Source organism: Anabrus simplex, chromosome X (genome assembly GCF_040414725.1).
Source record: "Anabrus simplex isolate iqAnaSimp1 chromosome X, ASM4041472v1, whole genome shotgun sequence".
NCBI classification, from domain to species: Eukaryota; Metazoa; Arthropoda; class Insecta; order Orthoptera; family Tettigoniidae; genus Anabrus; species Anabrus simplex.
This window is the reverse complement of record NC_090279.1, coordinates 209,287,478-209,315,204: the sequence shown is the minus strand read 5'-3', so window position 1 is coordinate 209,315,204 and position 27,727 is coordinate 209,287,478. Positions and strand designations below refer to the sequence as shown.

General features: G+C 42.7%; 1 long non-coding RNA gene and 1 other non-coding gene across 2 annotated transcripts in view; one reads left to right on the top strand and one right to left on the bottom strand.

Moving 5' to 3' along the window:
• LOC136886176 (uncharacterized) overlaps positions 1-27,727 on the top strand; it is a 368,605-nt gene that overhangs the window by 64,580 nt on the left and 276,298 nt on the right. The window lies entirely within an intron of this gene.
• On the bottom strand, positions 8,876-8,948 carry TRNAS-CGA (transfer RNA serine (anticodon CGA)). Its single transcript has one exon. It is a non-coding gene; the product is annotated as a tRNA-Ser (tRNA).

Below are 27,727 nucleotides of genomic sequence, written 5' to 3'. Positions count from 1 at the left end.
CTCTCAAGGTACTGTTGCTAGGTAACATATTTTGAAAATACTACCTGCGAATGTTGACAAATGTAAACAACGTGCAGTAACCGCAGTGATTATTGTATTACAGTGACACGACAGGCTGTACAACTGAGGCTGTGAAAAACGAAAGTAGGAGAGTGATAACTTCAGAGGCAGAAATAGGAAGCAAGTAACAAGTATACTCTAACCTGCTTTACTCTCGCTATATGACGGACGAGCGGGCTAGAAGAGTCAAAGGTGGGTGAGTAATAATGGTGAAATACTGAAATTTACCTATGGTAATAAAGACATTTATCTGCCTCTGTGGTTTAGTGGTTAGTGTGATTAGCTGCCATCCCCAGAGGCCCGGGTTCGATTCCTGGCTCTGCCACGAAATTTGAAAAGTGGTACGAGAGCTGGAACGGGGTCCACTGAGCCCCGGGAGGTCAACTGAGTAGAGGTGGGTTCGATTCCCACCTCAGCCATCCTGGAAGTGGTTTTCCGTGGTTTCCCTACTTCTCCTCCAGACAAATGCCGGGATGGTACCTAACTTAAGGCCACGGTCGCTTCCTTCCCTTTTCCTTGTCTATCCCTTCCAATCTTCCCCCCCCCGCAAGGCCCCTGTTCAACATAGCAGGTGAGGCCGCCTAGGGAGGTACTGGTCATCCTCCCCAGATGTATCCCCGACCCAGAGTCTGAAGCTCCAGGACACTGCCCTTAAGGCGGCAGAGGTCGGATCCCTCACTGAGTCCGAGGGAAAAAGCGACTCTGGATAAAGAAGAAGAAGAATAAATGCATTTATAAACAGATTCAAAATTTGAAAGCTAGAAAGACCGTTGGGGTTGATAAGATTTCTGGGGTTATATTAAAGGTTGGGATATGATGCTATAGCTTAAATACTTAATGTATTACTACTTGCGAAGCCTCCGTGGCTCAGGCGGCAGCGCGCCGGCCTCTCACTGCTGGATACCGTGGTTCAAGTCCCGGTCACTCCATGTAATATTTGTGCTGGACAGAGCCGAGGCAGGACAAGTTTTTCCGGCTACTCCGGTTTTCCCTGTCATCTTTCATTCCAGCAGCACTTTCCATTAATATTTCATTTCATCTGTCAGTCAATTCTCATTTCCCCAGAGGAGTGCGACAGGCTTCGGCAGCCGGCACATTTCCTATCCTCGCCGCTAGATGTAGCTTCATTCATTCCATTCCTGACCCGATCAAATGACTGGAAACTGGCTGTGGATTTTCATTTACATTACCGCTTGCATGAAGGAGCTGTACAAAATGAATGGAGAGTTACAATAGTAACGCCAGTGTACAAGGGCAAGGCTGACAAACATAAAGCGGAAAATTACAGGCCAGTCAGCTTGACATGTGTAGTTTGTAAGCTCTGGAAAAGCACTCCTTCTGATTATGTTAGACACGTTTGCAAAATTACGAACTGGTTTGATAGAAGGCAGTTCGGGTGTAGGAAATATTATTCCACTGAAGCTCACCTTGTAGGATTGCAGCAAGGTGTAGCAGATATTTTCGATTCAGGAGGTCAAATGGACTGTATCGCTATTGACCTGTCCTAGACTTCTGATCTGGTAATGATTAAGAGGCGAGGTGGAGGAGTCCCTCAGGGCACTTTTATTGGACCTTTATATTTTCTTTTATATATATAAATGATATGAGTAAAGATCTGGAACCACACAGAAGGTTATTTGCGAATGATGTTACACTGTATAGAGTAGTAAATGAGTTGCAGGACTGTGAGCGACTGCAGGGGGACTTAAACAATGTAGTGAGATGGGATGAAAAGTTAAGTTGTAAGTTTCACCAACAGGAAAAAGTCCTCCCAGATTTAATTATTGTGTTTATGGGGTGATAGTACCTCATGGGGAATAATGTAAGTACCTATGTGTTAAAACAAGGAATGATCTTCATCGGGGTAGTCAAGAGAATGGTTACAGATCTCTTCACATGGTTATGAGAGTATCCTCTGGTTAGACCGCAGGTAGAATATGGCTCCAGCGTATGGGACCCTCACCAGGAATAGTTGATACGAGAACTGGAAAAAATCCAAAGGAAAGGAGCTCTGTTTGTCCTGGGTAATTTCCGACAAAATAGTAGTGTTACAAAAATGTTGCAAAATTTGGGCTAGGAAGACTTGGGGGTAAAGAGACGAGATGCTCGACTATGCGGTATGTTTCGAGTTGGCGGGGAATGACATAAGTAGAAGAATAATATTGAGTGGTGCTTTTAAAAGTAGGAAAGATCATAATATGAAGATAAAATTGGAATTCAAGAGGACGGATTGGGGCAAATATTCATTTATAGAAGGAGGAGTGAGAGATTGGAATAAATTATCAACTGAAATGTACGGTAAATTTCCAATTTCGTTGAAAAAAATGTTAACGTAAATATAAGGTAAATTCAGATCATTGATGATTTATTTATTTATTTATTTTTTATTGATTGATTGATTGATTGAAAATAGTTCGTACTGGTCAATTTCTAACTTAACACTCCCTAAACATCCGGGTACCGAGCTCGATAGCTGCAGTCGCTTAAGTACGGCCGGTATCCAGTATTCGGGAGATAGTGGGTTCGAGCCGCACTGTCGGCAAACCTGAAGACGGTTTTCCGTGGTTTCCCATTTTCACTCCAGGCAAATGCTGGGGCTGTACCTTAATCAAGGCCACGGCTGCTTCCTTCCCACTCCTAGGCCCTTCCTGTCCCATCGTCGCCATAAGACCTATCTGTGTCGGTGCGACGTAAAGCAAATAGCAAAAAAAAAAAAATCTGGGCTCCAGTGATAAAGTTTATAAGATTCATTCCTGGAATTGATAGAGCAAAATAAACATTACTGTTCTGTACTACTACTACTACTCCATGGGGTTTTCCTAATTTTATGGGCATAGCATTAAATGAGTCCAGTTTTATGACCCGATGGACACCAACCCTAAGTTTAGGGAAGTATTGCGTCCTTCGTGGCGGTTTGTAATGTAATGTAATGTATGTAATTGGAGATCTTTGTTAAGACGAGCACAAACAACCAGTCCCCGAGGTAGAGGGACTCACCTGTTCTGGAATCGAACCAGAACCTTCTGATATCGAGGCTAGAACGCTGATCTACTATTAATTATATAATTCAGCATGAGGGCAATACTGGGTAGTATTTGTAAGGAGGACATGAAATGTATACCAGCAAAAGCAGTGAGGCCATCGTTAAGAAAATGAATCTGCTAGCTTCAAACATAGATATGGATCTATTAAAAAGATGTGTCTGAACATTTTTATGTGCATTGTAGTATTTTTTAAAATGAAACATACAATTACTAGTGCAGAAACATGATGAATATAAGCTTTTCGAATGTGAGATACTGAATCGCGTTAGTGAGGCGAGAAGTACAGGTATCAAACATTTGACCACAAGAAGATGTAGGGTGTACTAGTTAAGTAGAAATGAGAATGTTAACACAGGAGAGGGCGACAAGGAAGGCTGTATCAAACGAGTCTGTGGACTGACCGAGCGAGTTAGCCGTGCGGTTTTGGGCTCACAGCTGTGAGCTTGCATTCGGGAGATAGTGGGTTCGAACCCCACTGTCGGCAGCCCTGAATATGGTTTTCCGTGCTTTACCATTTTCATACCAGGTAAATGCTGAGGCTGTATCTTAATTAAGGCCACTGCCGCCACCTTCCCCACTGTTAGCTCTTTCCTATCCTGTCTTCGCCATAAGACCTATCTGTGTCGGCGCGACGTCAGTATACTTGTAAAAGAAAAATCTGTGAACTAATAATAATAATAATTTCGTGTGGCTATTTCTAGCCGAGTTCAGCCCTTGTAAGACAGACCCTCCGATGAGGGTGGGCGGCAGCTGCCATTTGTAGATAACTGCGTCTTATTGTGGTGGAGGATAGTGTTATGTGTGGTGTGTGAGTTGCAGGGATGTTTGGGACAGCACAAACACCCAGCCCCCGGGCCATTGGAATTAACCAATGGAGGTTGAAATCCCCGACCCGCCAGGGAATCGAACCCGGGACCCTCTGAACCGAAGGCCAGTACGCTGACCATTCAGCCAACGAGTCGGACAATCTGTGAACTAAAATCATAATTGTGTCATGACACAAGACCGCATTGGGTTAGTACCAGACGTCACCAATCATCCATGATCTGCATCTAGGGCTGTCGTCCAGCTCGAAGATTCCCTATAAATTGTTTAACTGGCCTTTTCTTAAACGTTTTCAATGAGGTTGGGAATTTATTGCACATTTCCCTTGATTACTCCTCGTCCTATAAATGAATACCAACTTTATCTTCATATTATGATCTTTCCTACTTTTAAAAGCTCCGCTCAAGTTTATTCTTCTACTTATGACATTCCATGCCGCCTCACCACTGACAGTTCGAAGCTGACCACTTAGTCGAGCATCTCCTCTCCTCATTCCGAAGACTTCCCAGTCAAAGTTTGAAATATTTCCGTAACGCTACTCCTGTGCCTGAAATCGCCCAGAACAAATGGCACTGCTTTCCTGTGGATATTTTCCAGTTATAATTTAAAGTATTGGGTCCCATACACTGGAACTACAGTATACTCTAATTGGGGTCTTACCGGAGACTTATGGGCCCTCTCCTTTGCATTCTTACGACAATCCCTAAATACCATCATAACTACCCGAAGAGACCTGTAACCTTTCGTATCAACCTCATTAGTTTGATTACCCCAATAAAGATGATGTCTTATATTAACACCTAGGTACTTCCAGTGTTCCCCATGAGGTACTATTTTCCTATCAGAACAGTAACACCTTGTGTCATGATACAGACAGTACTAGAACTGCAGCATAAATGTACCGCACCTTGCATCGTAAGAGAAACAGCTGTATTAATGCTACTATAAATAAATGGTGACATTAATTTTGTAGAAGTTCAAATTTCCTGGAAGGGATGCTGACATATGCGGCCCAGTTGTCTCACCCATGCTGCAGCCATCACATCCGGCGCGAAGCAATTTCTTCATAACAACAGAAATGCCATCAGTACAATTTCACGCCTTTATTCCTTTCAGCATCATTCTCTTCTCCTTCTCCTCTGTGTATATTTAGATTACACCAAAGAATTTTTTAATTTGTATATATAATGTTTCATTGTTCCGCCATTTTAAACGAGAATGCCTTTATGCATACCTTCTCTAAAGTTCTCTGTCACCGGCTTGGTTGAAGGAGCATGTACATACGTATATTCCAGCTGATTCATTTCTATTTTGTTGCTGGCTACAATTGGGGCGGCATTCTAGCGGCAGGCGTTAAGAAGGAAAAAGAAAAAGGAAGATGCGAAATTATAATGACCAAATTTTTTAGTATGTTCCAAATAATGTGGAAACCTCACCAGGGGAATAGTTTGGTTATATTAAGCAGATCTAGTAAAGACGTAAGACAGAGGTAAGGTAAGGGTTATACTGCCCGAAGGCAGGTCCGAGGCTCCACAGAGGTTTGCCTGAGCCGGAGTTTACGTACGGTAGGGTGGCCAGTTCCTTTCCGCTCCTCCATTCCCTTACCCCCAACCAACAGCGCGTGGCAACCCATCCAAATCTTGACAACGCCCAATGTTGCTTAACTTCGGAGATCTCACGGGATCCGGTGTTTCAACACGGCTACGGCCGTTGGCTAAGACAGAGGGCCAGGGAGGAAAGTATTGATGATGATGATGCTTGTTGTTTCAAGGGGCCTAACATCGAAGGTCATCGGCCCCGAGAAAAGTATTGGCTGGACAGATGACTAATAATAATAATAATAATAAAATGGTGCCAAATGATTTTAAATATGTGTTTTAATAAACTCAAATTGATAACGATTTATTTGCATCGAACAAATACAGTAGTTTTCTGGAGACATCTGTATAGAATATGGAGGCAAGTGTAGGATTCCGTCCATAAAAAGTGAAATGGCGTATGGCTTTTAGTGCCAGGTGCAGGTCTTTTGATTTGACTCCAGTAGGCGACCTGGGCGTCGTGATGAGGATGAAATGATGATGATGACGACGACACATACACCCAGCCCCCGTGCCAGCGAAATTAACCAATGATGGTTAAAATTCCCGACTCTGCCGGGAATCAAACCCGGGGCCCCTGTGACCAAGGGTCAGTACGCTAACCATTTAGCCATGGATCCATAGAAAGTGGGGGAACTGACCCAGGGGCTATGAAGCTACCACGAATGAAATAATCAATTTTCTAGAGCAGGGGTTTCCAAATGGCGGCCCGCGGGCCACGTAAGCCAAACTTTGTGGCCCGCGAGAACATTTTAATAAATAATGTGAAGAGAGGTTAGAAAAAGAAAATATTTTGATAGCTCTTTCAAAAATGTATTAGTTTCATACCCGTTTTAGACACAAATAACAACTAATTCAGCCTCTAATATTATTTCCTCGTTTAACTATTCACTTGTTCTGAATATATTATTTTTTATTTAAAAAATTAAAATCCAAAATTCAAATAATAATGTTATTGTTTTTACATCCCATTAACTTTTGATGGTTGCCAGAATTTTGTCCCGCAGGAGTTTTTTTACGTGTCAGTAAATATACCGACGTACTGATGTACTTGAGTCATCGACCTGAGCCAGGATCAAATTTGCCAAGCCGGGGTCAGAAGGCCAGTGCGTCAACCATCTGAGCCACTCAGCCCGGCTCCAAAATTCACTCTTTTATGCAATTGTAAATTAAAGCTTCTAGTAATTAAGATGATCAAACCTTCACTTCAGTTGAACTACGCATAATATTTCGTAATGGCACTTCTGTACTATTTGCAGAACTTCACGAAAATTGGCCTATCATTCAAGTGCGGCCGTCGAAGATGTCGAAGGTCTCCCCTATGGCCCTCGAGACAATACAAATTGAAAACTTCTGATCTAGAGCATCATGAGTTGAGGCCTCTATGATAAAAGACTCTACTCTTTGTCTTTCAGTCATGGCCATCCGTCAATACTTGCAAGATCACATCGACCATTTGTACTCTAACGCTCCTCTTTGATAATGTCTCTGAGTCATGGCCATCCATCATTACTTCACATCACAGCCTGCAAGATCACATCGAGCATCTGTACTGTAACGGCCTTCTTTGATAATATGTCTCTGAGTCAAGGCCATCCATCAGTACTTCACATCACATCCTACACGGTTGCTAGGTAACATCGCGGTGTACATTTTGTGTCTCCACTTCTATGGCGGAAATTTTCAGATAATTCCCAGCCATACGCCATATTTATGTCAATATCCATTGGTTTGATGTTTTAAGAACCGCCAGAATACTTTCCCGCAGGGACCTTTTACACGAGAGAATTTCTACCGATGTTTTGCATTCCATTTGTACAATAGTTCTCGTTCGATTCATTCGTAATTAGTACATTTCGATAAATAATCGATTATCGAAATAAAATCAATTTTTTTTTTTCAATTTAATTTTTCCAGAGAGGTCGGTTACTTATTTTTACTTCCTCCTAACCCTCAAATGCGCAATTTATTATTTATTTTAAGTATGATAGTTTTTCATTCCAAAGCGAATACATTATTCTTATCTTTTCACCCACTTTGGGGCAATGGTTAACGAGTCGTGTTTTCCTCTGCTCCAATTACTTTTTTCATCCTTTCAGATCTTGCCTTCCTCTATTCTTCAGAAATTCTGTATAGTCATTTGGGCTTCACCCTGTCCTGAAACCTCTTTATTTTATCTTTGGTTATTTTCGTCGCAGATCCATCTACAAGCATCTCTTCCGTAATTCGGAACTCTCGTAGGTCTTTCTCAGTTTCCTTAAACCAGTTTGGTTGGTTTTCTTATTGAGGATATAGTGGAAGATTTTTTTAGTTGTCCTTTTCGGGTCCATTCTTAGGATGTGGCCATAGAAGTCAATTCTCCTTTTCCTCATTGTGTCGGAAATTCTTTGTTTTCCTAAACAGGGTTTCATTGCTGATGTGTGAATGTTCGTTATTATGGAATTTGCTGCCTAGAACTTTTCGTACGATTTTATTTTCCTCGATATCCATTATTATCATAAAATATTAAAATATTATGTCAAAATAATTTTATGCATTTATTTGGATCACTCAAAGTTTTAAAAAGTTTTGTATGTTTTACGTACCGATATACGCAAAGTTGTACTATTACTGCAGTTACTTACTTCAGTCTCACGGATGTCCTTGCTCACGAACTCTCTGAGGTAAACAGCATTTTGTTTGTTTTATCTTAACTGTTCAAATTTTACACTTCACTACAGCTGTTTAACAAGAAAAACATAAAAAAAAAAAAATATAATCGAAAGAGACTTTCAACCTATTAGGTCGTGTTACGTACATTTAGTACGTGTTGAAGAGATGTTGTCCGTCTCTGTGGTGCAGTGGTTAGCGTGATTAGCTGCCACCCCCGGAGGCCCGGGTTCGATTCCCGGCTCTGCCACGAAATTTGAAAAGTGGTACGAGGGCTGGAACGGGGTCCACTCAGCCTTGGGAGGTCAACGGAGTAGAGGTGGGTTCGATTCCCACCTCAGCCATCCTGGAAGTGGTTTTCCGTGGTTTCCCACTTCTCCTCCAGGCGAATGCCAAGATGGTACCTAACTTAACGCCATGGCCGCTTCCTTCCCTCTTTCTTGCCTATCCCTTCCAATCTTCCCATCCCTCCACAAGGCCTCTGTTCAGCATAGCAGGTGAGGCCGCCTGGGCGAGGTACTGGTCATACTCCCCAGTTGTATCCCCCGACCGAGAGTCTGAAGCTCCAGGACACTGCCCTTGAGGCGGTAGAGGTGGGATCCATCGCTGAGTCCGAGAGAAAAACCGACTCTGGAGGGTAAACAGATGATGATGATGATGATGAAGAGATGTTAAGTACAGAACAAAAAATGGCCAACCAGACACCAGTGGGATTCGAACCCACATCCTCCCGATTTCGCGTCGGTTGCTCTACCAATTGAGCTATGGTGGCTTAGGCCATCTTTGTTCTGTTGGAAAGGATCTAAGCTACAGGTCTGGTACTACTACCATCACAGTGTAGAGTGCGTTTAAGTTGCCCGTTGTGGGCCAAGTCAATGAATATTGAATTTTCAACACTATCGACACCTAGCAGGCTGGTTTGCAAGATAGAATTAAATACACATATGTAAAATGGTAAAGCAGATGTTGGTGTTGTTTGAGTCATCGGTCGATAGACTGGTTTAATTCAGCCCTCCACACCACCCTATCCTGTGCCAACATTTTCATTTTTACGTAACTGCTGCATCCTACGTCTGCTCTAAACTGCTTGTCATATCATACCTTGGTCTTCACCTACCGTTCTTACCACCTACACTTCCCTCAAAAACCAACTGAACAAGTCCTGGGTGTTTTATCCCTTCTTCTCATCAAATTTAGCCGAATCGATCTCCTCTCACCAATTCGATTCAGGATCTCATCATTAGTGATTCAATCTCTCCATCTTACCTTCAACATTCTTCTGTAACACTACATTTTTTTTTTTTTTGCTAGGGGCTTTACGTCGCACCGACACAGATAGGTCTTATGGTGACGATGGGATAGGAAAGGCCTAGGAGTTGGAAGGAAGCGGCCGTGGCCTTAATTAAGGTACAGCCCCAGCATTTGCCTGGTGTGAAAATGGGAAACCACTGAAAACCATCTTCAGGGCTGCCGATAGTGGGATTCGAACCTACTATCTCCCGGATGCAAGCTCACAGCCGCGCGCCTCTACGCGCACGGCCAACTCACCCGGTCACTACAATTCAAAAGCTTCTATTCTCTTTCTTTCTGAGCTAGTTATCTTCCATGTTTCACTTCCATACAATGCCACGCCCCAGACGAAAGTCTTCAGAAACATTTTTCTAATTCCTATATCAATGTTCGAAGTGAGTAGATTTCTTTTCCTAAGAAAGCCTTCCTTGCTTGTGCTGGTCTGCATTTTATGTCCTCCTTACTTCTGCCATTGTTAGTTATTTTACTACCCAAGTAACAGTATTCATCTCCTTCCTTTAAGACTTCATTTAACATTTCCTGCATCACCTGAATTCGTTCGACTGCACTACAATACTTTTGTTTTGGACCTATTTATTTTCATCTTATACTGCACTCCTTACCCCACTCGGCAATTTCTCCAGATCTTCTGCAGTCTCAGATAAAATAACAATATCTCAGGGTTTTGATTTCCTCTCCTTGGTCGGGCTTCATGGCTAAATGGTTAACGTGTTGGCCGTTGATCATAGGGGTCCTGGGTTCGATTCCCGGCAGGTTCGGGAATTTTAACCATAATTGGTTAATTTCGCTGCCAGCGGGCTGGGTGTATGTGTCGTCTTCATCATAATTTCATCCTCATCACGGCGCGCAGGTCGCCTATGGGTGTCAAAGCAAGAGACCTGCACCTGGCGAGCCGAACATGTCACCGGCACTAAAAGCCATATGCCATTTCATTTTCCTTTCCGAAATTCCTCTTTGATTTCCTATACTGCCTGCTTTTATCATCATCATCATCATCATCATCATCATCATCATCTGTTTACCCTCCAGGTTCGGTTTTTCCCTCGGACTTAGCGAGGGATCCCACCTCTACCGCCACAAGGGCAGTGTCCTGGAGCTTCAGACTCTTGGTCGGGGGATACAACTGGGGAGTATGACCAGTACCTCGCCCAGGCGGCCTCACCTGCTATGCTGAACAGGGGCCTTGTGGAGGGATGGGAAGATTGGAAGGGATAGGCAAGGAAGAGGGAAGGAAGCGGCCGTGGCCTTAAGTTAGGTACCATCCCGGCATTCGCCTGGAGGAGAAGTGGGAAACCACGGAAAACGAATTCCAGGATGGCTGAGGTGGGAATCGAACCCACCTCTACTCAGTTGACCTCCCGAGGCTGAGTGGACCCCGTTCCAGCCCTCGTACCACTTTTCAAATTTCGTGGCAGAGCCGGGAATCGAACCCGGGCCTCTAGGGGTGGCAGCTAATCACGCTAACCACTACACCACAGAGGCGGACTGCCTGCTTTTATAAACACTGAAAAGGAGGAGGGACAAATTTCAGCCTTGCCTCACTCCTTTCTGTATTGCAGCTTCTTTTTCACACATTAGCAGCTATAACAAGCAGGTAAATACTTCTTTACACCCCCACTACGGAATGAAAATAATAGTGTTTTATTGCATGTCATTATCGGCGTAATTAAGCCCCTGAGGAGTTCACACATCGGGCTGGTCGTGTCCGCCAACTCTCCTGAAGTGCAAGGCCGGCGCTGCTGAGCTAACATTCTGGCCATATGTCTTCAACACGTACGATAATTACGTTCTGATGACCGCAAGAGGTACATCGTCAGCAAAAAGCGATCACTGGAATGTAGCCTTGAACGGCCTGTAGCCTTGTTAGCAGTGCATCACTCTGCTCCCATAAGTGTCGCGTGAGGTAGGGATTGCTTCTTTGTGGGTGGAACAAGAGTTGCCAGATCGGTGAACTGAAAAAGAAAAAGTGCATTTTCAGTGACTCGTGGGGTCATGGAATACTGATTGTTCCGGTGGAGGCAAATGCAGGTCTATAAGCCTATGCGATGTTTAAGAGAGAGAAAAAAAAATTAAATTAATAATAATAGTTTTATCTGTACATTGCTCAGAATTTCTTCTTCTTCTTAATACCATCCAGGATTGGTTTTCCCCACGGACTCAGCGAGGGATCCCACCTCTACCGCCGCAAGGGCCGCGTCCTCGAGTTTCAGACTTTGGGTCGGGGGATACAACTGGGAAAAATGACCAGTTCCTCGCCCAGGCGGCCTCACCTGCTATGCTGAACAGGGGCCTTGTCGAGGGATGGGAAGATTGGATGGGACAGGCAAGGAAGAGCGAAGGAAGCGGCCGTGGCCTTAAGTTAGGTACCATCCCGACATTTGCCTGGAGGAGAAGTGGGAAACCACGGAAAACCACTTCCAGGATGGCTGAGGTGGGAATCGAACACGCCTCTACTCAGTTGACCTGCCGAGGCAGAGTGGACCTCGGGCAGAGCCGGGAATCGAACCCGGACGTCTGAGGGTGGCAGCTAATCACGCTAACCACTACACCAAAGAGCGGACACGCTTAGAATTTTAAAATAATATCATATCTGTATCGGTGCTGTCCACAACAATAAGGAATTGCATTTTTTTAACGTTTCGTCATTTCTCTCTGACCTTCTGTGTGTTTGTATGTATGTACGCGCATCACAAGAAAACGGCTGAAGAGAATTTGATGAAAACCGGCATGTAAAATAAGGGAATGAAGCTCTACAATCTAGGATATAAATAATTTTATTCACGATGATAGAAATGGTAGTTTAGGGGAAAGCCTAAATGTAATCCTCAAATGTCTATGTTATAAATGGTCCTATCAATTAATACTGCACGACTAAAGTTTTATAGAATTGAATTTCCGATAATTTATGTCTTGCATATTTTTACCGCACCGGCTATGATAACAGAGATATTTATGAATTTCACTTTTACCGAACGAGTTGGCCGTGCGGATAGCTGTGAGCTCGCATCCGGGAGATAGTGGGTTCGAATCCCACTGTCGTCAGCTCTGAAGATGGTTTTCCGTGGTTTCCCATTTTCACTCCAGGCAAATGCTGGGGCTGTACCTTAATTAAGGCCACGGCCGCTTCCCATTCCTAGTCCGTTCTTGTCCCATCGTCGCCATAAGACCTATCTTTGTCGGCGCGACCTAAAGCAAATATATAAGAATTTATATTTTGTTGCCAAGTCCATATCAACGCCGAACAAAGAGAAAATGTGTGGGATATGTAAAGTCAGGGAATAAGTAAACTCCAGTGTAGGCTGTAAATAATTCTATTCACGCAGGATGAAATGGTAGTTTAGGGAATGGAGCCTAAAATTTAATTTTTAATTTTTAAATACCTATGTTAAGCCTCCGTGGCTCAGGCAGCAAGCGCTTCCCTCTCACCGCTGGACACCGTGGTTCAAATCCCAGGCACTCATGTGAGATTTGTGCTGGACAAAGCGGAGGCAGGGCAGGTTTTTCTCCGAGTACTCCGCTTTTCCCTGTCATCTTTCATTCCGGCGACACTTTCCATTAACATTTCATCTGTTAGTCATTTATCATTGCCACTGAGGAGTGAGACAGGCTTCGGCAGCCGGCACATTTCCTATCCTCACCGCCAGATGGGGGCTTCATTCACTCCATTCCTGACTCGGTCGAATGACTGGAAACAGGGTGTGGATTTTCATCGATAAGTACCTATGTTAATGTTCCTGTCGTCCGACTCGTTGACTCGACTGAATGGTCTGCGTACTGGCTTTCGGTTCAGAGGGTCTCGGGTTCGAATCCGGGCTAGGTCGGAGATTTTGACCAGTGGCCCGGGGGCTGGGTGTTTGTGCTGCCCCAACATCCCTACAATTCACACACCACACATAACACTATCCTGTACCAGATGCCGCCCCCTTCTCATCGGAGGGTCTGCCTTATAAGGGCTGCACCCGGCTAGAAATAGCCACACGAAATTATAATGTTCCTATTGAAATGTTCTACGCAACAAAAATATAGAAAATAGAATTTCATATTGCCGGGCTGAGTAGCCCAGACGGTTGAGGCGCTGGCCTTCTGACTCCATCTTGGTAGGTGTTATTAGAAGGTGCTCAAATATGCCAGCCTCATGGCGGTGGTTAACTGGCACGTTAAAGAACTCCTGCTAGACTAAATTCTGGCACCTCGGCGTCTCCTATTAACGTAAAAGTAGTTAGTGGGACGTAAACAAATAGCATTATTATTATCTTAGTTCATATCAACGCCGAGCATCGCTAACATGGAAGTATTGTCCAATCTTGTTAACTGGTGACGGTTCTTGTCTTGACTTCTGAAGGTATAAAACTGCGTGGTCATTGGCACAAGTAAAATTGTGAGGATCACTATAAACATGAGAAAGTAATCGTAAAGGAATGATCACTTAGAGAATAAGAAGAGAGGGAGTCGTGTAAAAAGGAAGGACTCCCTTTACATTAGATGTTCTAATATCACAGAGTCGGAAGGAAACTAAATGTGAAAGCCTACAGTATGGAAAGCTCATAAAACTGATCAACAATAACATTACATTGAACATTGTTGTGATGTGAGGTGTTTCTTCTGCTGCCACTCATCTCTGATAAATAGGATTACTGATGCGGCCTGAGTAAAATAGCCTGCCTGAATTATGGCGAAAAGTAGCTCGGGGCTATAGCATGATTGTCCTGTCATATTTTTGACTAGTCTCTCTTCTACGGCAAAACGCATGCAGGTGACAATGAAAATTGTACCGGTTGGTACACCTTTACGCCGCAAATTTGAATTTTCCGCCAATAAATTACTTTCTACCGGAGAAACTTTGAACTTTAACAATTGAATTAATCCAACAGTTCCTCAAAAGATGCCACTGTGTGTATTTCGATTGGTTTTTTTTTTTTTGGTTGATCAAGAACTGTGGATCTTCTCTGACAGATGTCTCTACAAAAAACTATGATTATGCGCCCTGGTGTGAAGTGAAGGAACTTTTTGTTGAAGAAATTTTGTATTTATAAGTTTTGGTCTTTACTGAATTTTGTTCTTTCATTTGTGGGTTGGCAATATTAAGCTTTCTTTCCGTATGTTTTGAACTTTGCCAATCAGTAATTTCTGTAATTAATTTTCCTCCAATCATAGCTTTCTTCTTCGAATTTCCATGTGTAACTCTTAGCTACCCAATAAAGTTGAGTGGGTGTGTCTTTATTATTCATGAAAGGTCTCGAATCTTCCACGAGGGTTTAAAACTGCTGATTTTTTCGGCTCTTGGCCACTCGAACAACATCTAGCTCAGTGTGTGGATATGTAGAAGGGGGCGGGAAGCGCCTCTTTCGTTAGGCTGCAGCTCTTCTGCAAAGGTAATGGCCTCTTAACATCTTTATTTCTTTCTTGGTCAGCAGTTTAACTCCCGGGGAAGGTTCGAAACCTTTTCAAGTATCCTACCTGTCTAAAATGTAACTTAGTGCCGGCTTAGGTAAACATTTTCTTATTACTTTAAATGTAAATCGGGGACAGAGAGTGCTTTAACCTCTCGAGCTCCCCTTCATTTTGAATTTGAGGTGACTATGTTTTCGTAACCGTTTTTCTCTTCCTTCTTAATGTGTTAAATTTACTTTGTATACAAGTCACCTCCATAGATTGGGATTAGCCCCTGTGCAATAGGCCTAGTGCCTCTTAGGTTTTAAAATGTGTATCTAGGAGTGCTAATTCATGCCTCCGTTCCTTTTGCGTTTTGGGCTATTTAAAATTAACCTAGGCCCGGTAGAATGGGTACAAGATACCCCTGTTTCTTTGTAAGTGTGCCTTGAGGGCAGTTTGTAGTAAAGTCCGTTTATGGCCTTTTGATAGGCTGGAAAGATTGAGAGCGGACAGCTCTTGCTGGTATTTTGAAAGGTGCCTCTAGGAGGCTTGACATTACGAGGTGGGAGCAAATGCTCCATGTAATTAGGGATTTTCTGCCCTTTGGCAATTTGTGGTTGTGAGCTGAGGGCTCAGGAATTGTAACTGGGGACACGAAGCCCAGAATTTGTAAAGACTTCGTAACTTGTGCTTTATTGGTAAAACTTCTATCGTACCTGAATTTTCATTGTTATTTCACCTAGTGAAAAGTTGTAAAATTTTTGTTGTCTGTTGAAAATATAACCTTTATTTAAAATTTTAAATTCTTCTTTCGGATTTGTAGTTAGACCCATTCCAGCCCGCACCTTCCTTCACCTCTGCTGATCCACCAAAACACGGTAACAAAAATAATAAAACTACGATGCTTAGTGGATATGTTCGTTGACTGGAGTTCTATCTGGAATTAGCCTCATCAATTTTCCGACAGTATTGTAACCATGGCAACCAGGGTTCTCTATATACACTCGGTCAGTAGCGTCATCTTCTCACGGTGCACTTTCTTCCTGTAACTAAGAGCTTGTATGAAGTGAACCACGTTCTGCTACCAGTGTTGTCTATGTATACAATGTCAGTAGCGTCTTCTTCTCACTGTGCGCTTTCTTCCTGTAACTAAGAGCTTGTATGAAGTGAACCGCGTTCTGCTACCAGTGTTGTCCATGTACACTAGGTCAGTAGCGTCATCTTCTCACTGTGAGCTTTCTTTGTGTAACTAAGAGCTGCTACTCAGTCCAGAATTAAAATCCTTCAACTCTCCAGGAAACGAACCCAGGTCCTTGGAAAAAGAGACGTCACCCTACCTCTACACCACAGGACGATGTTTTTCCGTGGTTTCCCATGTTCATACCAGTTAAATGCTGGAGCTGTACCTTAATTAAAGCCACGGCCACATCCTTATCACTCCTAGGCCTTTTCTATCCTATAGTCGCCATAAGACCTATCTCTGTAGGTGCGACGTAAAATAAATTGTAATAATAATAATTAAAGAATTATACTTTATTATACTTTTATAGTTGGATGGGTTGCCACGCGCTGTTGGTGGGGGGTAAGGGAATGAAGGAGCGGAAAGGAACTGGCCACCCTACCGCAAGTAAACTCCGACTCAGGAATACCTCTGCGGAGGTTCGGACCTGCCTTCGGGCAGAACAACCCCTTACCCCACCCCCTATACTTTTATACGCCTCCTGTCGGTAGAGATAATGGCCCGTAAGAAATCTCCTCCAGGGCTAAATTCCGGCACTTTGACGTCCCAGAAAGGCGTAAAAGTAGTTAATGGGGCGTAAAGCCAATAACATTATTATTATGAAAGCGGGAAGCTACCGAAAACCATCATAAGGGCTGCCGAGAGTGGGGTAGGCCGTGAGTAGTGGGTTGCCTACATCTTCGGGCGGGCTGTTGATGAATGGACTACATTGTGCCAGGCGAGGAGCAACATCACGACAGATGCACGAAGTCACTTCCGTCGCCACGCGGGAGATAACACAACACGATGCACCTTCTCCACCAAGGTAGTTAGAGTAAGAGGTAGGGATCACGCGCAGGTCTCCCCACCACGCTTGGCCGTCGATGACGTCAACATGAACCCTCAGCGCCTTGTCTTCTGTGTGAGGTAGGCTAATACACAGCTGTAAGCCATTCTGTTTTAGCCACAAATTAGAGATAAGAGAACTTAGATATTTTAACATCAGCCAAGAATATGCATTCCACTTCACTATTACAGTAGAGTAATAATAAGGAGATCAAATACAGTGTGAATCCAGCAGCGTTTCTGAAGTATTTCGATCTGTATAAAAGGTTGTAACAATGCTAATACTGTGATCGCAGTGGAATGGCCATTCCATATGTTCATGTTCTCAACACCTAACAATAACAAGGGGCTCTAATTGTTACAGACTCGAACATTAAAGCTTGATGACTGCCAGAAATATGTCCGTTGTTACAAGCAGTGTTGGGAAACTATGTATACTGTCAACAACACAAACAGCAAATGTTCGGAAACTGTCGACAACACAAACAGTACAGTAAATGTTCTCCAAGTGCCAGGAAATGACAAATTCCACGTAAACATTAGATAGGCCATATTAATGAGCCTGCTTATTAACATTCTTAGCACTGGTTTCAAATACAACATAATAAATTGCCTTTCATAAAAAAATAACTGGTACGTTATCCACAAAGTATAATGCGGATATTAAAAAAAAGAATATCAAACACACTTATCCATAGCATCAGTGGAATTTCTTTGCATTTCTTCTTTCTTTATCGGTATTGTATTAACTGAAACCGGGTCTCTTGAATTTCTTACTTTTGTTTAAAGCGTCCATTCGAATAAAAGAACGGCTTCTCACGAAGCAACTTGCAAGCTCATAAATTTCGGGGAATTTCTTTTTCAGGATATCCGTAAGGTTTGTGATGATGTTAGAACCCTCTTTCAGTTCTTTCCCGTGGTAAAATTGAAACTACCGAGCTCGATAGCTGTAGTCGCTTAAGTGCGGCCAGTATCCAGTATTCGGGAGATTGGGTTCGAACCCCACTGTCGGCAGCCCTGAAGATGTTTTTCCGTGGTTTCCCATTTTCACACCAAGCAAGTGCTGGGGCTGTACCTTAATTAAGGCCACGGACGCTTCCTTCCCACTCCTAGCCCTTTCCTGTCCCATCGTCGCCGTAACACCTATCTGTGTCGGTGTGACGTAAAGCAACTTGAAAAAAAAAAAAAAAAAAAAAATTGGGACCCTTTTTTAAATTTAATTTCCACCCCTTGTAGTTTGACCTGTTTTCTCTCCGTAATTACTTTCTATAGGCTATCGAGGTTCTTCTTCTTTATCCTAAAAGCTATATAGCCAGTGAAGTCTTCAAGCAGCTCCTTGGTTTCACGACTGTCCTCGAGCTGTTTTACTAGATCTTCAAGGGCTTTAACGAACCCTTGCTCATCCTCCGATAAAAAATAGGATGTTGTGGGCTCAGCGCTGGCCTTAGACTGGCACACGATATCCGAGTTTTGATCGAGTTCAGCAGTACATATTTGGGCGTAATATTTCATAATCTTCCGGAGGACAGTTGGAATTTCTTATCGCCTCGGAAGCATTGAGGCTAGAAGCAATGATTTCACCTTTCGCGTCACAGCTGTCGGAAGAGGATCGTCATGAAGCCTTCCGAACCCTCGGAGCTGAGAAAGATAGCTTTCGATAATGTCTTGATTACTTCTGTCACCATTTATTTACGTCAGTGGTTTTAGGGAATACATGAAAGTGTAAGTTTCGTTCCTTCGCGTGCCTGCTATGATTTGTGCAGCCTGCAATGGCATGACGAAGCATACTGAAAAGTGTACACTATTACTGCTTTTTACGTTGTATCTCATAAAATAAACACACACGGCTTCTTATACACCACAGATATGTTACTATCGTGTATTATTAGCACCTAGCTTCTGCGTGCACAGCGATTCTTATTCGAACTACCTCTACCTCATTCAGAGCAGATTCAACGCGAGGGTCCAGCGTGACGTCACAGCTCTGCTTTGCCACTGCGCACCTCTCTCATGATCCCTACCTTGTATTCTACGTACCTTGCTTCTCCACCAACTTTGATAAACTGTAATTAACGATTAACAGCTCGTTTTAAACTATGTACACATTGCGTTTGTAAGGTTTGGGTTTTAATAATTATGTTGCTGTATGTGCAGAAGTTGCTGAAACCCCAAGTTGCTGTGCTGATTTTCGAAAGTGATTTTCGTCTTGAACGTTCCAACTAGAAGAAGAGGAAGAAGAATAAGAAGAAGAAGAAGGAGAAGAATAAGAGAAGAAGAAGAAGACTGATGTTGATTTACTGCGAAGTGATTATTACTGGACCCCAGATGTTTAGGCAGTAATAGGTTAGAATGCAAAGTAATTTTTAGTAGGTGCTGTCGTCTAATACGCTCTTCCGCAATGTAGCGAGAGTAACATAAAATCTAGGAGTTCTAATAGACCGCTCCCCTAATGTCTATGCAAAACTCTTAGCATAACAGTTATGCGGCACAGAGTATACTTTTTTAACTTATATTTTCTTATTTTTCTCATTCTTTGCTGAGTTTTCATTTATTTTCTATTTAAGGACGACACACACATCCAGACCCCGAGCCAGTTGAAATAACCAATTAAGGTTAAAATCTACCACCCGACCGGGAAAGGAACGGGGGCCCTTTGAATCAAAGGCCAGCACGCTAACCATTTAGCCATGGGGCCGGACCACTTGTTACTCGCATTCTAACCTGTCACTGCCTGTAATTCCGGACTCTAATTATTACACTTAAATTTAGCATATATCAGTTGATCATTCACTCACGTTTCATTCAATTTTGTGTGGAACGAAACAAATATTCCTTATTAGAGACGAACCTACGGATTACCTTGCATTCGTCCGAGGACCTTCGTGGCCTAAACGGAGATGGCTGGCTACTTACCGGGTCTTGACAGACCACCTCATGTTTAGCGAAGATCAATATTGATGTATATTTTATGTGATATTACACCTTGTTTTTCCCAGCATTTCCCGGATCTACGTTTCTCGACATTCGTCACTGGCAATTACCTCATCTGCTACTAATAGCGGAATTAGCCACACTGTGTTTGCTCCGCCATTTCCTTATTACTTTCGTAGGTAAAGACAAATAAAAATAAGACAGAAGGAAATATAAGTACAAAATCGATTTGATCAGTTACGTCACGTATAGATATGGAGGCAGTTTTATCCTTGGTAGTCAAAAGAAATATTTCAAGGTTAGAGATGACCACACGGCCGTTCCTGTATTTAGTCCTTGTATATGAGGGGGCTTTGTTTGGACAAAATCATTTACAATTTAAAATAGTTTGCTTCTGGATAATGAGAAGACGCAGCATAATGGTTAGCACTACTAGCTGGCGTCCACGGAATCCCGGATTTGTTTCCAGGTACTGCCAGATATTTAACCCCCAAAGAGTCCCGCGAGGTCTTGATAACACCCCTCGCACGTTTCTTAAGCTAAATCTAGGGTTCACCGAGCACGATAGCTGCAGTCGCTTAAGTGCGGCCAGTATCCAGTAATCGGGAGATAGTGGGTTCGAGCCCCACTGTCGGCAGCCCTAAAGATGGTTTTCCGTGGTTTCCCATTTTCACACCAGGCAAATGCCGGGGCTGTAACTTAATTAAGGCAACGGCCGCTTCCTTCCACTTCCTAGACCTTTCCTATCCCATCGTCGCCATAAGACATCTGTGTCGGCGCGACGTAAAAGCAAGTAGCAGAAAATAAAAATCTAGGGTTCGAGTGTCCGGCTCCATGGCTCAATGGTTAGCGTGCTGGTGTTTGGTCACAGGGGTCCCGGGTTCGATTCCCGGCGGGGTCGGGAATTTTAACTATTATTGGTTAATTTCGCTAGCACGGGGGCTGGGGGTATGTGTCGTCTTCAGCATCATTTCATCCTCATCACGACGCGCAGGTCGCCTACGGGAGTCAAATCAAAAGAACTGCATCTGGCGAGCCGAACATGTCCTCGTACACTCCCGACACTAAAAACCATACGCTATTTCATTTCATTAGGGTTCGAGTTCATTTAACCTGTTGTAATCAATTACACCTCTCGAAGTGACATTGGTGTTTATAATTAGAAGTGCTGTGACAGGCATTATCGCCCTTTCTTCACACGTGAAATGTCGTCATATTCCGGTGCGACATATATATTTAAGGAGGGGGAATTCCGCCCCCGCACCTAATTTCGTCCCCCTAGGGATTTCCAGTTTGCACGGTTGGTACTTAATGTTTAGCGGCGCGCTCACCCATAGCCACATCCCGTTGTCTTATTGTGAGAGTTGGTTGTGTGCACCACACTTAGTTTCCGTATTCAAGGAGGATTCATTTTTCATTCTGAGCTGACTTAGTGCAGCATTCAAATTAAGAGCCCGTTATTCCTAGAGTAAGCACTGATATGTGTATGAAATACTGGACTGCATTTCAGTCATGTGGTGTAGTTCCTGGCGTGTAATTGCTACAGTGAGGTGGCTGGCGTGAGTTATTACAGCGGCCATAATAATAATAATAATAATAATAATAATAATAATAATAATAATAATAATAATAATAATAATAATTCAGTAAATGTTCAGAATTTCGTCCCCCTTCATTGTAGTTGTTATTTATGAAATGTATTGTTATTTTCAGATGGGAAAACGCAAGCAGCCGGATAAGGAGGCCATGAAAATGGCTTAAGGCACTGAAGGACGGGATAATGAGTTACAAACGTGCAAGTATAGCTTTTAATACCCCATAAGCAACGCTCAAGAACTGCGTTAGAAAGAATAACAAGAAAATATTTTTCATAAATGGCCTTCAAGTAATTCATTATAGGGCAAGTGTTTGGTAAGGTTCGAAAGGAGAAAGATATTAACATTAATTGTAATAAATTTGGTGGGGGACGAAATTACGAACACATTTTTGGTAGTTTAGATTTTGTAGTGTTTATGTCAAATATTCACTACCTTAAGTGATAACAGTTCCATTATAACTTGCCCGTAAGTGGAGAAGATATTCATTAATATATATATGCCTACTAATTTTTAGCCTTGCCCATATTATTCTTTAATTTCTACAAGTCCAAATCTGCTAAGGGGATGAAATATGGGTCACCGACCTTAGTTGTGAAAGCAAGAGTCTAGAATACGCCAAATTTTAGAAGATTGTGAGAGAGATTTCGATGAGTCAGATCCAGAAGAAAGTGACAATATTTTGAGAAACTTGCCGATATTCTACAGAATTCTTGACTTTGCCGGAATCAACGAGCAGATCACATTTTCTTCAAACAACCCTGAGAAGAATCTTGTTCGCCGAATGTTCCTGCGTGAACTTGGGAGGAAATTAGTGAATCCCATAATGCGTAAAAGAGTCTACACTGATTATTCGGGGAAAAGCGGCCAAACTAACTGGTGCTGATGACCCTAATAAGGCAATAAACTTCCGAGAACGATCTCCGAAGTAATAACGGGGCACAGTATGCCCCAGAATCATAGAATAAGTCGTACTGTGCTCGCTGTTGTAGCGGGATGTGTCTTAAATATATGAAAAATGTCTGTGAAAAAAGGTCACCAAGATTTAGATGGACCACAATGTGATGCAGGCTATGTTTCTGGCCTTGTGTTTTGTTCAGTGCATTGTTAAATGTCTTTACTTAAGTTATAATAGAAACATTGTATGGAATTCAAGAATATTCATCTATTGATTTGTTTTGTAGTGAAATACAGAAATTTAGAAATTATTTTATTATTTTCATATGCTTGGCTCTTTTGTAGATTTATCGTGCGCAATTTTCGATTTTCGTTCGCTAACCTCTTTTTTTAAATTACGTAATACATTTTTTTTTGGAACGTATTATTTTTATATAGGTTGGGGTGTTGTCGACACCCCATGCGACTACTAACGTTGTAAATGAGAGCGCGACTCTTTGAAGGTTGTTATTCTTCTTCTTCCTATTATTATTATATGCCTCTGTGGTGAAGTGATTAGCGTGAATAGCTGCCATCGCCGGAGGTCCGGGTTCGATTCCCAGCTCTGCCACGAAATTTGAAAAGTGACACGAGGGCTGGAACGGGGTCCACTCAGCCTCGGGTGGTCAAGTGAGTAGAGGTGGGTTTGATTTCCGCCTCAGTCATCCTCGAAGTGGTTTTCCGTGGTTTCCCGCTTCTCTTCCAGAGAAATGCCGGGATGGTACGTAACTTAAGACCACGACCGCTTCCTTCCCTCTTCCTTGTCTATCCGTTCCAATCTTCCCATCGCCCACAAGGCTCCTGTTCAGCATAGCAGGTGATGCCGCCTGGGAGAGGTACTGGTCCTCCACCCCATTTTTATTCCTCGGCCCTAAGTCTTTCGCTCCGGGACACTGCCCTTGAGGCGGTAGGGGTGAGATCCCTCTCTGAGTCGGAGGGTAAAACCAACCCTGGACGGTAAACAAATTGAAAAGAAAGAAAGAAAGAAAGAAAAAGAAAGATTGATATTATTATTTGCTTTAAGTCGCATCGACATAGATAGGTCTTGGGGCGACGATAGGACAGGAAAGTCCTAGGAGTGGGAAGGAAACTGCCGTGGCCTTAATTAAGGTACAGCCCCAGCATTTACCTGGTGAGAAAATCGGAAACCACGGAAAACCATCTTCAGGGCTGCCGGCAGTGGGGTTCGAATCCACAATCTCCCGGATAAAACGTGAGAGTTAAGAATGGCAGGAGCGCTGGTAAGTGCTGAAAATGGTACCTGCACCTCACTTCCATTGGCGGTGTACCTGAAAAGAGCTGCATGGCCTCGCGGTGAGGACACGCGTTTACGATAGGAGCTGCCAGTCCTAAGCGGTGAAGGCATGTCTGTTCATGCGAATGTACGTGCGTACGATTCCTCGCCAGGAAGTCGAAAATTTTAAGAACAAGATTTGCACTTTTGGAGGTACGCATGGCCCTGAGGTTCACTCAGCCTACATACACAATGCGTACCAGGTTAATTCCTGGGGACAAAGGCGACCGGTCGAGGTACGGATACCGGAAGCCTTTACTAGCCATCCCTCCAAGGGCCTTCATGGCCTTTATGGACATCACTTTGCTTTGCTTATTGAGAAGACATTTTTCTAAGTATTAACAATCTTGCTGGCTGTCAAATGGCATCCGTTATAATTTAGTGAACAGAATAGTTAATTCAATTAATTTACCCAATGTTACACAATGACATTATTCAACTGTTTGCCCAACATTGGTTGCGTCAATACACGAAGAAAAAATGAAGGTGCGCGAGGCGAAACCTGTCTACCTTCGTTTGTTTAATTACATTGATCACCTTAATACGACTTTATGGTATGCAACGCATACCTAGCATTTATCAGACTTAATATGTCGAAAGTTATAGACAAGCTTGCTGGCAGAGCATGCCCAATGAACAGTAATTACTTCGTAAGAACTGGATTGTTTCCCTGTCTATAGGGTTATATATGACCAGAGTCCGAATGTTTAGGTTAGAATGCAAACCAACTTACCCGGTAGGAAGTGTCGTCCACCCGCTCCTTCGTAGCGTAGGGATTCTAATAGGCCAGCACCCTAATATTTATGCAAATCTCATAGCAGAACTGTTGTCCGGGTAGAGTATACTTGTTATTTATTTTTAGAATGTTTGCATTCTAACATATTACAGCCTAGACAACCGAACTCTATATTTGACCGTATTTCTCTGTGTACTTTTTAAATATTAACCTAATACTTGACTTTTATACAATATACAACAAATAATGGCCTTTCTTGGCTTCAGTTTAATATTTGCCTGTTCGTCTTCCATGGCTGTGCGAAAAAACGAAACGCAAAATTACATGAAATTTGATTTTTGTGTGTAGGTTAAATTTCAACTTGGTCAAAGAATTTAGCAAGCAGAGAGTTTGAGACGGACCTCAAACAAAACTCCATGTGTACCTTTTATGGTTTGTGTGTAAGTTAGGGGACCAAATTCCGTCCCCGCACCTAATTTCGTCCCCCTAGGGATTTCCAGTTTGCGCGGTTGGTACCTAATGTTCAGCTGCGCGCACACGCGTAGCCTTATCCCGTTGTCTTGTTGTGAGAGTTGGTTGTGTGCACCACCTATTGTATGCGCACTTTTTAGCGATAGAATTTTGTACTCGGTTGAGGAATAAGGAGGGAGCACTGCCGGTTCCGGAAATACTGCCAACTGAATGGAAATGAAATCTGAATTGAATCGATAATATGATCGATCTGTATGAATTTTCTAAACCTTTATTATCTCTCGCCAACAACTGTGTCACACACACAATATATAATACTACATAACATTTTTCGATTCGAAACGTGTTCCTAGCATGAATTTTATAGTTTGGCTTTGCTGTGTAAACAACAACAGTACGAGTACTTAAAGTGTACGCCAGATGTCGCACAGCGATCATAAGCGATTCTTAGTTTGTGTTTCAAAGGTTGCCAATACGAATCTCGAAGATAACCGAAGTCGACCGATTCAGCACTAGGGTATAAATCTATCGCTAAAGAGTGCGCAGACAATATAGTTTCCGTGTACAAGGAGGATTCGTTTTTCATCCTGAGCTGAGTTAGTGCAGCATTCAAATAAAGAGCCTGTTATTCCTAGAGTGAGCAATGATATGTGTATGAAATACTGAACTGCATATCAGTCGTGTGGCGTAGTTCCTGGCGTGTAATCGCTACAGTGAGGTGGTTGGCACGAGTTACTGTAGCGGCCATTATAAGAAATCAGGGAATGTTCGTAATTTCGTCCCCCTTCATTCTATTTGTTATTTATGAACTGTATTATTATTTTCGGATGGGTAAAACGCAAGCACTGGGATAAGGAAGCTGTGAAAAAGGTTACTTTGGTTATTAAGCTTGTAATATCTCACGAGCAGCGCTGAAAAACTATGTTGAAAAGAATACCAAGAAAAGATTTTTTCATAAATTGCTGTCAAGTAATTCATTATAGAGAAAGTGCTTGGTAAGATTTGAAAGGAAAATAAATATTAAAATTAATTGTAATTTTCATAAATTTGGTGGGGGACGAAATTACGAACACATCTTTAGTACTTTCGTGTTTATAGCGTTTATATTTATTCAAATATTGACTCCCTTACATTATAACAATTTCATTTTAACTTGCCCGTCAGTGGAGGATATATTCAGTAGTATATGTACCAACTTCTGGCCTTGTCCGGAATATTCTTGAATTTCTACAAGTCCAAATCTTCTAAGGGGACGAAATATGGGCCCTCTGCCGTACAGGAAATTTTCTAGCCGTGTTGAGGTATTATGGGATCGAGGGCAGATTATTAAGTAAACAAGGGCATTTATATTGACAATTGGGCTGCAATGAGAATTGGTGGTAGAATGAGCTCTTGGTTCAAGGTACTTACAGGAGTTAGACAAGGCTGTAATACATTCACTTTTGTTGTTCATAATTTGCATGGACTGTTTTTTCTGTCAACTTTTATATTATTCATTTTTCAATTACGCAAAGAGGTGAATAATTCATTTTATTTAGTTATTTATACGCAAAAGGCATAGAAAAGGTAAAAAATTGGGATTTCATTGTCAGACTTTTTTCTACCTGCGCCAAGAATCTATTGTCGGTGTACAGCCGCCAGGAGCAACCTTCACTTGTCAGGTGAGAACGAATCTTACAGCGAAACGACTGTTCACGTTTATGGAACATTCCCCAAGGAGGGGAGATAGCCAGTAAAGGGGGAAAAAGAAGAATTTCTGTTTGAATACGTCGGGAAAGTTCGCAACTCCAAATTTTCTACAATTGTGCGCTCATTAAAAAAATGACGTCCTATATGTCTTTTGCATATAAATAAATAAATTACAATAAATGAATAATATGAAAATTGAGAAAACTATTCCCCGCACGGGGAGACGAACCCACGACCATCGAATTACTAGCCCAAGCTCTTACTGCTACGCCAACAACTGCTCGGCGCGAGCGCTAACGTAAGTGGCTTATACGGTGCGAGAGCCGCCTCAACATTTTTAATTTTATTTTTATTTTCTATACGATTGGCCATCTGGAGTTCCCACTTTGGGTACTTCATTTCTAGCCAAGCCCTGCACGTTCTATAAATTTGAGCGGAATCGGTGGTGACGAGTAGGGAATGCCCCCTTGTAAGATTAATGTGATGACAGTAGATAAGAAATCTAAGAAAATTGAGACATTTTGGGGATACAAAGCTGAAACAGGTAGATCGTATTCTCTCAGGGTAGCCTCCGTGGCTCAGACGGCAGTGCATCGGCCTCTCACCGCTGGGTTCCATGGTTCACGTCCCGGTCACTCCATGTCAGATTTGTGCTGGGCAATGCGGAGGCAGGACATCTTTTTCTCCGGGTACTCCGGTTTTCCCTGTCATCTTTCATTCCAGTAACACTCTCCACTCTCCATTCCTGACCCGGCCACTGACTGGAAAACAGGTTGTGAGTTTTCATTCATTCTCCCAGGATCGAAGGATACTAAATGAGATGCAGTAGAGCTAATGTAGTGAGCTCGCAGTTGCGATCGACAGTATTCTTTAGAAGGAAGTCAGCTCCCGGACTGAACTATCTTTACACCGGTCTGTTTTCAGACGAATTTTGCTGTCAGTGGAGAGATCGGTGGAATATCATTAGTAGACTAATAAGCCTGAGCAGATCTTTAAAAGTGGGAACGATGCTAATATGAAGATAAAATTGGAATTATACGAGGCAAACTGGGGCAAACAATCTTTTTTAGGAAGAGAAATTAGATTTTGGAATAATTTACAAGTGAGATGTTTGACCGATCTCCAACTTGCTTGAAGGCATTTAAGAAAA